This window comes from Lemur catta, chromosome 1, assembly GCF_020740605.2.
Source record: "Lemur catta isolate mLemCat1 chromosome 1, mLemCat1.pri, whole genome shotgun sequence".
In the NCBI taxonomy this organism is placed as follows: Eukaryota; Metazoa; Chordata; class Mammalia; order Primates; family Lemuridae; genus Lemur; species Lemur catta.
Window position 1 is genome coordinate 273,895,921 of NC_059128.1, and position 12,278 is coordinate 273,908,198.

At 44.8% G+C, this 12,278-nt stretch overlaps 1 pseudogene; it reads left to right on the forward strand.

Moving 5' to 3' along the window:
• The first annotated feature begins 670 nt into the window (after nt 1-670).
• Nucleotides 671-771, forward strand: LOC123631057 (annotated as a pseudogene).
• Nucleotides 772-12,278: the final 11,507 nt, after the last annotated feature.

Genomic DNA, 12,278 nt, shown 5'->3' on the forward strand with positions numbered 1-12,278 from the left:
TCCCAATCATTTCTTTTTATTTCTTTCTTTCTTTTTTTTTTTAGAGTTTTATTAGTACAGAGAAAACCCATGAAAGAGAAACTGGAGATAAGGAGGTTTTAGTGTTTGTACGGGTGACTTTTAGAACCTCCCTCTCCCTCTCCTTTTGCCTCTGCCCTGGCTGGGGTTAGTGGGGTGGGGACAGGGGGGTGGCAGAGGGCAGCCTGACACTGATGGCTTCAGACAATCTGCACTCTGCTCCTACCAAGGCCAGGGCAGGACTGGGGTCAGCGCCGAACCAGAAGGCCATTTACGGGAGGAGCCTGGGGAGGAGGATGACTCCAGCCTCCCTTCCTGGTGACGGCTCAGACCTGGAGGGCCTAAGGGGCAGGGTGTCCACCTGAGCAGCAAGGGCTTTCTGCTTTGGTTAACTAAGCACCCTCAGTGCTGGCCGGTGGCGTGGCCCCAGCCTGAGGACAGCGGGTACCATGAGTCTCAGAGCCCTCTGCACTCCCCCCCGGGCACTTCCATTCACACCCGTAGCAGACATTTCCTGGGAGCCTAAGACCCAAAATTCCGTCTTGACATCTCCACGTGGATGAGTCAGACTCAACACATCCAAACCAAACCCTGGTGTGTCCCCCACCTGCCCCTACCGACTCCCCTCCCAGCACTTAAGAAAGGACCCTCCGTACTCTGGTTTCTCTTCAAAACGAATACTAAAGGTTTCCGTGGAGCGGGACAGTTATGAGTTGGCAACCAAATTTTTTGAGGTCTTCCTTAGGCAAGGCTGAGTATATTGAAAAAGAAAGAAAGAAAGGAAGGAAGGAAGAAAGGAAGGAAGGAAGGAAGGAAGGAAGGAAGGAAGGAAGGAAGGAAGGAAGGAAGGAAGGAAGGACGGACCCTCCAACCCTCCAGTGCGGAAACCAGAAAGCTAGAAGTCACCTGTGTCTGCTCTGAGACACCTCCCTCACCCTCAGCCCCTGTAGCAGATACTGCTGGTGCCCAGCGCATGTCCTCGCAGGACCGGCCATGTCAGTGGCATTGGGACACTTCCAACCACCAGGATCTGCATGAGGAAGCCAGGAAAGGCCATTTTTCCTAGGCAAGCCAGGCTGGAAGTGCCCCCCAATCATTTCTTGTTTAAACAGAACTGAAAAAAGACCTAATTAGGAGTTGCCCATTATTTAAAATATTAAAAATTATTTCGCTAAATGATTTCTGACACATAATGCTGAAGGAATTCAAAGAATTGAAAGACACTGCTGTAATAAAACTCTTTCCAGGCCACGTACTGATTTATAAGAGGCCAGTTCTCAGAGCATACATTTTTTAAAAATTATCATTAAATAAGTAGAGATTCACAGGAAGTTGCAAAGATGATAGAGAGGACTGATACCCTTCACCTAGTTTTCCACAGTGACTACTCTTACGTAGCTATAGGTGAATATCAAAACCAAAAACTCAACACTGGTACATCATGTGTGTAGTTCTGTCGTTTGATCACGTGTACAGATTCCCATGACAAGATACAGAACCAGGCCAGGAGCGGTGGCTCACGCCTGTAATCCTAGCACTCTGGGAGGATCTCTCGAGGTCAGGAGTTCAAGACCAGCCTCAGCAAGAGCGAGACCTCATCTCTGCTAAAAATAGAAAGAAATTAGTTGGACAACTAAGAATATATAGAAAAAATTAGCCAGACATGGTGGCACATGCCTGTAGTCCCAGCTACTCGGGAGGCTGAGGCAGGAGGATCGCTTGAGCCCGGGAGTTGGAGGTTGCTGTGAGCTAGGCTGATGCCACAGCACTCTAGCCTGGGCAACAGAGTGAGGCTCTGTCTCAAAAAAAAAAAAAAAAAAAAAAAACAAGTTAAAAAGATACAGAACGATTCCTTCGCCACAAACATCTCCCTCATGCTCTCTCTTTATTGCCACAGCCATGCCACGCCCCACCACCCCTAACCCCTGGCTACTACTGATTTGCTCTCTACCCCTGTAATTTTATCACTCTCAGAATGTTACATAAATGGAATTATACAATACGTGACTTTTTGACGTTGAGTTTTTTCAGTCATCATAATGCCCTGGAGATCCATTCAAGTTGTTACATGTATCAATGGTTCTTTTTTTTTTGTAATTGCTGAATAGTTTCCCACGGAGCATACGTCTTTATGTATGAAAAATGAGGATAGAATTGGTGCTGAAGATTGTTTCATTCTAGCAGCAAATAATTTCTGTTACCAACAAGACAGACTCATCATTGAAAAATCATCTTTCTCACAAAGAGATGTATTTCTAATAAAATTACTTTTTATGTTTAATAATTGTAATATATTTTTGCTGTTTTAATCAACTCTATATTAGTGATTATAATTATAAATTAACCCCAATTAAAGAAACTTATAACCTTATCACAGGAAATTGAAAATATTTATAACGATTTATCTTCTATATAAATATAATATAAATGTATATTTACATGTAATTTTGTTGCAGAGAAATGACGGGTGAACAACAATTTTCAAGCATCTATTAGCATAAAATTCTGTAAGCGATTCAGACCAGAAATACAAGTTGAAGCAGAAAAAAAAAAGAGGCAAATTTTCAGACTGTTAAAGAGTTTGCTTACTATTTTGTGAAAGGAGAATGAGTTTCAAATCACTGGGGTATTTAGGTTCTGCCAGGCACGTATGAAAATGATCTAAGAGTTTTATTTGAAAATGTCAATATCTACAATATGGAAGAAATTACATCTTTTGCAGCTACTTAAACTTAGGGGGGAGAATGGCTTATAAAATGTTAAAACCTTAAAAAGCATATGGGAGGAAGATAGTATTTTTGAAACTCTTCTAGGACAGATGTGAACAAAAACTTTCAATCACCACTGTTATCAAGAAGCTATTCCGGAAACTGGTTTTGAAAGTGACCTCCATGAATAGGGTGGTCCTGTTACAAATAGTTTTCCCACACATGTTCATTTGCATCCTGTTAAGAAATCAATCTGTTTTTGTCATGATAATTTCCCTGTGAGTAACCAAAATCTGACTCACATTGGATTAAGCAGAAAAGAGAATTTATTGGCCTATTAACTGGAAAAGGTAGAGTGGCTGGATCCATATGCTTAGTTGTAATCTTCAGGAATCCATTTTTCTCCAGCTCTGACTCAACTTTCCTTTTTTATTTTCACTTTTGTCAGACTTTTCCTCATGGTGGCAAAATGGCTGCTAGTAGCCCTGGTGGTGACCAACCTCTCAGTTTAGCAAACTCAGTGGGGAGAGAACTTCTCTCTCTCTCAATAGGTTGAGTGAAACAGCAGGAATTGGGTCTCATTGGCTTGGCTGGGATCATGTGCCCATCCCTGAGCCAATAACTGTGGCCATGGAAATGAAATGGCCTGATTGGCTAGGTCTGGGGAAGGGTCAGCCCCACTGAAACCATGTGATCTGAGAGTGGAGGAGGGGTGATCCTTCAAGGAAAATCAAGAAATCTAACAGAAGAGAAAATGGCTAAGTGGAGGTGGTGAAGTGACAGCAGGCTGCTGTATAGTCCACGAGTCAGCAAGGATTCATTGAGCTCTAGGGGTTGGGAAGATATACAAGTCACAGATCTTGTTCATTATTTAACGTGTGTTTTCTGGATGAATTCGTGTAGTTAGAGTGCTTTGAATGGCATCTAGTAACAGAGCAAGTACATGTTAGCTGGTGTCTTAGGTCAGGTTCCCTAGAAGCAGAGCCTGAGAGAGGGATTGTTTCTCAAGTTATTTACTCCTGGGAGGCTCCAGGAGTCGGGTGAGGGAGGGAGTTAACTAAGCAAGGGTGTGGTTTTTGCTGGTGACTGATTCAGGCTGAGCCCAGGGGGATCCCTGGGGATGAAATGCACCACAGAGCTGGGTTCACTTAGACGCGAGGGGGCTGGCCTTTTGTGGCCTTTGTCAGGCTGTCACCAGCTGTGGCTCCTGTCCTGCAGGGCGAGTTTCTGGAGAAGGAGTAGGTGGGAGCTGCAGCCAACACTCGCAGCCCAAGCAACCAAGTCCAAGGAGTCCGCACAGGGCATGGACAGCCTATATCACCATATGTAGCTCATATCATTATTTTCTGTCGAGGGCACGGAATGAAGAGAGACGAGGAGGAGTGCCTGTGCCCCATGTAGGAAGCTGATATTCACTTGGGCAGGATCAAAGGAGCAAATGACACAATTACTGACTTCTCCTATGGGGTGCTCCTGACCAACAAAGCAAAAAGGCTCAGAGAGGGGAGGGCCCAGCAGGCCAGCTTGGGGGCCTGGAGACAGTTCTGGATAAAATAGCACTTGGAGTGGCACTTGAAGAGTTGGGGAAGCTCTGGATGACTGGTGGGGAGGCAGGGTGGGGTGGGGGCAGGTGATGAAGAGAGGCAAAGAATGCGTAATGGAGTCAGTGTCACCTGGGAGCTTACCCTTAACTGGTGGACCTCTGACAGGACAGGCGACAGAGCAGGGGCCCATGCCTATAGAGAGACCATGGTGAGTAGAAAGAAGGGTCTCCAGAGAGGAAGATTGGAACATGGGACACAGCCACCCTCAACTTCCTGACAGTGATCCTCTGAGACATATTTGTTACCCACTACACCACAGACAAGAACATTGAGGCACAGAGAGGTTAAATTATTGGCCAAGGTTGCACAGCTGGTAAGTGGTGGAGCAGGGTATGGGCCAGGCCATCGTCCCAGGATTGCACTCTGAGCCTCCATGTTCCCACTACCACCACCTTAGAGGGTGGCCAGGGCAATGGAAGAGCATCATGGAAGGCACAGGGGCCCGGGGCTGTGGGCAACAGTGTCGGGTGAGCAGCGAGGAGCTGAGCTGGGGCCAAGCGAGCCCTGACTTGCAGGGCGCAGCCTAAAACAGCTCCTGCCTTCACCCCAGGACAAGGCATTGCCGAAACTTCAGCCAAGCCTTCTTCGGCCCTGCTGCAGCCTGAGGACTGAAAAGCAGGGTTAGGCAGCTGGGTTGGTGGAGGACAGGAGCGAGGACAGGGAGGAGGGAAGCCTGGCAGGACAGAGCTGGGGAGCAGGGAGGAGCCTGGGGGCTGGGAGGGTGAAAGAACGCAGGGCTTCAGAGGAGTGGTGTGATCCAACATCACAGAGGTCCCAGGTAGAGGCCCCGCATGGGGACAGGGACGACCAATCTGGGGCTGCTCCTGCCCTGAGGACAGACCCTGGCTGTGCATCCCTACTGGAAGCAGCCGTGGAGGTTTTGTTTTGTTTTAATTCTTTTTGGTATTGTGGTAAAATACAAGTAACATAAAATTTAACATTTTAACTATTTTTAAGTATTCAGTTCAGTGGCATTAAGTACATTCACGCTGGTGTGCAACCCTCACCACTATCCAGCTCCAAAACGTTTCCATCACGCCAGACTAAAACTCCATACCTGTTAGACAATCATGCCCCACTTTCCTGCTCTCCCAGCCCCTGGAAACTTCTGTTCTACTGCCTGTGTCTATGAATTTGCCTACTCTACGTGCCTCATATTGGACATATTTGGGAAAGTCACAGCTTCTTAGGTGTTGGCTTTTCCAGGTTCACAATTACAGTTGGCAGCCCACTTTAGCCAGAATTTACTGGGGGGCAGCTGCTTCCTAAGACACCAGTTACAAGGGCTTTGAGTGTCTGAGCATGTGAATAACATCACGTTGCTGCGCTGGTTATTCTCTGGCCCCTCTTCACCCTTTCTTGGCCCTTCTCGGCCCTGCTCTGTCCGGGGGGCGGGGGGGGGGGTGTTTACTGGGGTTTACTGTGGACAGAGGGCATGAAGAGAGAGGCCACAGTCTCTCTTCCTGGCGCCTCCCAACTTCTTCCAGGGAGAAGTGCCACCAGTGGCTCTGGCTCCTCCTCCCCAGCTACAGCCCTGGCAGGCTCAGACTTGCTCTTTCCTCTCTCACTTCTCCTATTGTCACTGGTGTCTAGGGGCTCCACTGTCCCTTGTTGCAAACATTAGCCCTGCACACGACTCTGTAAACAGATGCTTTGCTAAATTCTTTCCAGAATTCCATTTGAGTGCACCTTTAGTTCCCTCCTGGGACCAGGGTCTGGACGTCTGCAGACATCTGGGATTATAGCCACATGAGGAAGCTCTGCCCATGAGCAAGGGCAGGAAAGGGTGGCAGAATTATGGGGTGATTTCTCTGCCTTAATTAACTACTAATATGTTGTAATATTGTTGATGTCAGTAAGATCCAGGCTGGAAAATGGAGCCCTGAGGACATGACAGGGGCCTGGCTCTGCATGTGATCTATGCCATGGTTAATTTTGACCAATTAAAATTGATGCGTCAATTTGGCTAGGCCATATTACCCAGTTGTGGGGTCAAGCCCCAATCTAGATGTTGTTCTGAAGGTATTTTTAAAATGTGATTAATATTTAAAGACCTGTAATAGACTTTGAGTAAGGAAGATTATCCTCCATAACATAGATATGCATCATCCAATCGATTGAATGCCTTAAGAGAAAAGACTGATGGTCCCTAGAAGAGGAAGGAATTCTGCCTCCAGCCTACCTTTGGACTTCACACTGCAACCTCAACTCTTCCCTGGGTCTCCAGCCTCCTGGCCTGCCCTGCAGATTTTGGACTTGCAGCACCCACAATTACATGAACCAATTCCCTAAAATAAATCTCTCTCTCCCCCCTCCTCTATATAGATAGATAGATGGATATATAGATAGATATAAACGTTTGTAGTCTTGAGGTGTTCAATCTATGATCGAGAATGAGCACATTTTTAAATCTAAAGGAATAAAAATTTATTCCACACCTGCTACGGTTAAGGTGCTGTGCTATCAGAAGTGAAAAATATGTGGTTACTGTTTGAGGTATAGAGTCTAGTAGGAAAATTAAGGCACATGCAGTACCTAGACCTATACTTTGGTGTCTAAGTCCCATTCCCAACCACAAGGAGTCCAGACTTTTTTGAGAAAGACCAAGCTTCAGGTCTTTGGCAGGGAATGTATGAGATGAGCCCGTGGCAGAAAGCAAGATAGTTATCAAGGACCAGTGGTGTCCTGTCAAAACAGAAAACTCAAGACCAACTAGAAGGGGCTCCTACTGGCACAAGTTCAGACAATTTGAACATCAGAAAGAATAATGAACAACCCAAATGTCTATTCACGGCTGAATGGATAAACAAAATGTGGTATATACATGCAATGGAACATGATTTAGCTATAAAAAGGGAGGAAAGTCTTGCACATGCTGCAACATGGATGAACCTTGAGAAGATTATGCTAAATGAAATAATCCAGTCACACACACGAAAATACAGTATGATTCCACTTATATGAGGTACCTATAACAGTCAGATTCATAGAGACAGAAAGCAGAATGGTGGTTTGCAGGAGCTGGAAGAGGGGTAACGGGGAGTTATCAATTAATGGGTACATAGTTTCAGTTTGGGAAGATGAGAAAGTCCTGGGGATGGATGGTGGTGATGGCTGCACAAAAATGTGACTACTTAATGCCACGAGCTGTACACTTAAACACAGTTGAAATGGTAAATGTATGGTATATATATTTTACCACAATAAAAAGAAAAGGATCCTTGGAAATGAAATGGTTATAGCCACTAAAGATGTTTCTTTAAGCTAATAAATGCACTGTAAGGGGATAGAAGAGAATAATGACAACAATTGATTGAAATAAATGGATTATATAAAGAAACCATGAACCAAAGGAAAACATGAGTGGGTGAAAGGTCTATGAACATCTGCTCACTTCCACCGGAGGCAGAGAGAGGATATGGACTCTTCCAGCAGTTGTGGAGTGAGCCACTCTGTGTGGGGGGAAGAGGGCTTGAGGAGGAGCAGGAGGCCATCGCGAGAAGCAGCGCTAAAGCCGGTGTGGCCAGGGGCAAGAAGGAGTAGGTTAGAGGGGCAGAGACGGGGGCAGACAGCTGGAAAATGCGGGTTCCTATTGGCCCGTCGATAACCATGGGCTCACTGCTGAGTGAGTCATGTTGCCATTGACGCTGCAGAGCAAAAAAGAGATGTTACAGATTTAAAAAATGAAAATAAAGTGTCAGTGAGGATGCAGAGGGAATTACAAACTCTCATGCTCACCTGGTGTGTAACCGAGTTCAGGCGGCCTGGAGAGAAGGGCCATAGAACACAGAGAAATTATGTGCGACCGTCATGCAGCAAGTTCGCTTTTGTACAAGGGCACAAAGAAATAAGCACAGGAAGGTCCATCTTGGTAGCAAAGTATTGGCAGCAACTTAGGTGCTCACCACGTGGGGAATGTATATTTTAATCATAGTAGATGGAGTGTTAACCAATTGAAAGTAAAGAAATTATTTCATATAGCAACCTGGATAAAACTGAAAACTATAATGATGAGTAAAAAGGTAAAAAACAAAAACAAAAACCAAAAATAAACCTATCTTTATGTGAGACTCTAGAATGAGATCTAAAAAATCCTTCCAAAACAAAAAACCAAAAACCATGAACTCATTATGACAGTCCAAAAATAAGAGAAAATTCCTCCCCACAAAACGATGCATTTGTCACCATTAAAGTAGCTATTGCACCGACTCCTTACTCTGAAAATTGGTCATTGAAGAGAAATACCAAACATTTATCTTGCCTTTCCTGTAAGAACTGTATTTCAGGCTGACCAAATAGACCCGAGTGACGAGAAAAGGCTCAGATTTGCAGAAGGATGCCAGCTAACGAATGTGGAAAAGTCATTGTATACATTCGCCATTTTGCAAACTCTAATGAAATAATGGATCCCAGCGACATTCGTAACAGGTGTGCAAACCTTTAGGTCAAATACTGGTAGGGAACAGGCTGCCAAGTATCATGCCAGAGATTGCTTCCTGGTTGAGGAAGGGAAACACAGTTCTGCCCAGGAGGGATCAGACTGTCATCAGTGGAACTCGCTAAATCTTAGCGCTGTTAGTACTGCGGCAGCTGGAGATTCTGTGCGTGCTGGTGTGTTGAAATATTAAGCCCAAGACATTACCTTTGAAATATTCTTACCAAAATTGTTTAATTTTTTTGTTAAATCTGAGCAAGATTTTAGATATAAATTCCAGGTGACAGGAAACATAGGGAGCAAGCTAAATCACTCCCTGAGGAAGGAACAAGACAATTCCAGAATGGGGGACATTCTACACAAAACTGATTTGGTTTTCTCAATAAGACAATGGCATTAGATTGGGTGGGTGGCTCATGTCTGTAATCCCAGAATTTTGAGAGGCTGGGGCAGGAGAATTGCTTGAGCTCAGGAGTTCGAGACCAGCCTGGGCAACATAGCAAGACCTCGTCTTTACAAAAAAGTTTTTTAAAAAATTAGCTGGGTGTGGTGGCACGGACCTGTAGTCCCAGCTACTTGAGTGGCTGAGGTGGGAGGATCGCTTGAGCCCAGGAGTTTGAGATTGCAGTGAGCTATGATCATGCCACTGCACTCCAGCCTGGGCAACAGAGCAAGATCCTGTCTTTAAAAATAATAACAATGCTAATCATAAAATTTAGAAAGCAATGGCATTAAACAAAGGAAAAGTAGGGAATTGTTCTACACTAACTCAAACCAACTGTAAAAAAAATTTTTAAGGCAACTGGGGGAATTTGAATATGGGCTGTGAGCAAGATGATATTAAGGAATTAATTTTCTTGTATGTGACAAAGGAATTATGGTTATAGAAGAAACTGTCTTTGTTAATTAGGGTTGAGATGCTATGATGCTTATAATTTGCTTTAAAATACTTGAGCAAGGCCAGGTGTGGTGGCTCACGCCTGTAATCCTAGCACTCTGGGAGGCCGAGGCGGGCAGATCGCTCAAGGTCAGGAGTTCCAGACCAGCTTGAGCAAGAGCGAGACTCTGTCTCTACTAAAAATAGAAAGAAATGATCTGGACAGCTAAAAATGCATATAGAAAAAAATTAGCTGGGCATGGTGTCGCATGCCTATAGTCCCAGCTACTCGGGAGGCTGAGACAGAAGGATCCCTTGAGCCCAGGAGTTTGAGGTTGCTGTGAGGTAGACTGACGCCACGGCACTCTAGCCTGGGCAACAGAGAGAGACTCTGTCTCAAAAAATAAATAAATAAATAAAATAAAATACTTGAGCAAGTTATACAAAACAAAATATGAAGCCAAACTGGCAAAATGTTAGAAATTGGCAAATGTTAGAAATTGTTAAATGTAGATGATGAGCTCCTTAAATTCTTTTCTGTACTTTTCTCAACATTTCAATATTTTCATATATAAAAGGTAAAGGGGGGTTTTGAGTTTCCTGGGAAGGACAAATTCAGGGGTTTTACGAATCACTTCAGGCTGAAATATCACACCCCAACAGAAATTGATGGGTATGGTTGTTACTGACATGTTTGCCTAGGCGTTAAGCCTGTGTGGGAAAGATTGTCCTCTCAATCTAGTAAGATACCGTAATTCTGAGTCATAAAATTATAAAACTGGCCAGGCCCATGGGTTCTGTAGCGGCTCAGGAAGTCCAGGCTGCAGACCAGAAGCCGTGGGTTCTAACCCTGGGATGCCAATTGTATTTTCTAACCTGAGCCTGAGTTTTCCTGTTCGCAAATGGGGATTTGCATTAATTTAACCAGCACCCATTTCTCAATCATGTGCAATGTTCCAGCACTGCGTTAGTTGCCAATACGATCAAAAATGTCCCTGAGGAGCTTTGCATCAGTGCCAAGACAGACAGGTGAAGCCCAGATGCCTGCACCAGCCAGGCACAGATTGGGCTAGGAAGGCAGAACAAACAGCCACCCAATAAAAAGGGAAGGTCTGGTCCGGACCAAGTCTTGAAGAACAAACAGCATGCTTCCTTTTGAGGCAGAAGAGAGGGAGCATGGTATTTCAGCACAGGAGCGCGGGGGCAGCTGGGTGAGGCGGAAGGAGACACAGCGACCAGAGCCTCAGATGAGCAACTCAGCATCAGACTGTGCCAAACTCTGAAGGGATTTCATTTATTCTGGAGCCTGTTGGTGTGATACCCCAAAGTGAAGGTTTCAGAAGCAGCTCAGAACCAAAGTTTCTTTCTGACCCTCTCCTGCCCTTCTGCATCACACCCCTCATTCTCCCCTGATGAAAGCCATGGAAACTAGAACCCCTTTTCCCTAAGGTGGGGCATGGGAATCAGAACCCCTTCCCCCCCAAACCAGCCATAAAACCTAAAAATATTACTCTAACTTTTCCTTCCACCTTTCAGTGTGAGAACTGGCCATGAAGAAATTCTCTGACCTACCTTGTTTGACTGTAGTTCATAAGACCCTCATTCCAGAAAGTGTCGCCCCCACAGCCTGGGTGAAAAAATGCTACCCAGAGAGGTGGGAAGAATTTGGACAGACAGGCATTGCTGGGTTCCCCACTTGGTCTATTCCGGTCTTACCACTTGTGTTCAATCAGAGCTCTACACTGCTATCCACACTTCATTGCATCTGAGCACAAAAATGAATAGTTTTTCCCTGTATCTTTGGGTCTTCATTCTGAAAGCTCTCGTATCATGTAAAACTTTGATTAAATAAATTTATTACGCTTTTCTTTTGTTAACAGGATGTCAGTCGTGACCCTTACGATGGGGAGGAAAAGGATCACTCCCTTTTCCACCTCTAACGCCCAAACCAACTAACGTTCAAGTGCCAAGGAGGAAAATTGGGAGAGCCCATGTTTTCAGAAGATGACTTGGGAAAACTGAAGAGACTCAGCTGGAGAGGAGAGAGGACAGAAAGAGGTTGTTAACCTTTTTGTGTGCCGTGGACTCAGGATAATGCGTTTACATGCACAAACTAGAATGCATGGGATTGCAAAGGAAACGCAGTTGAAATTTTCCTACCAATATGTATTTAGAACTTATGATATGTAATACATGTACTTCTTTATTAATGCATTAAATAACAAGATCTAGTGGTAAGTCAATAACTACCATAATTGCAAAGGAGTGATGAGTGTAAATAATACTCTGCATCTGCTGTAATATGATATGAAAACATCTGGGATTTTGCTGGTGACACAGTTGTAGGTATTGCTATGGTTTTCTCCTCCTTCATAATTGAAGGAAATGCTCAATTTCAGTTAGCAGTTGGTGGAAAAATGGCATAATTGCTTTCCCAGCCAAGTTTAAGACCCTCTGAATTCCATTCAAGGGGATGTCAGTTGGAGAACTCCTGAGCTGTCCTGCCTACCCTGAAATTTGATACAGTACCGTGTGGACGTATTTTTAGGATTATGCCAAGTTCAGGGTAAACTCTATTTTCTTTAAAAGGTCCAAGTTCCAGGCCGGGCGCGGTGGCTCACGCCTGTAATCCTAGC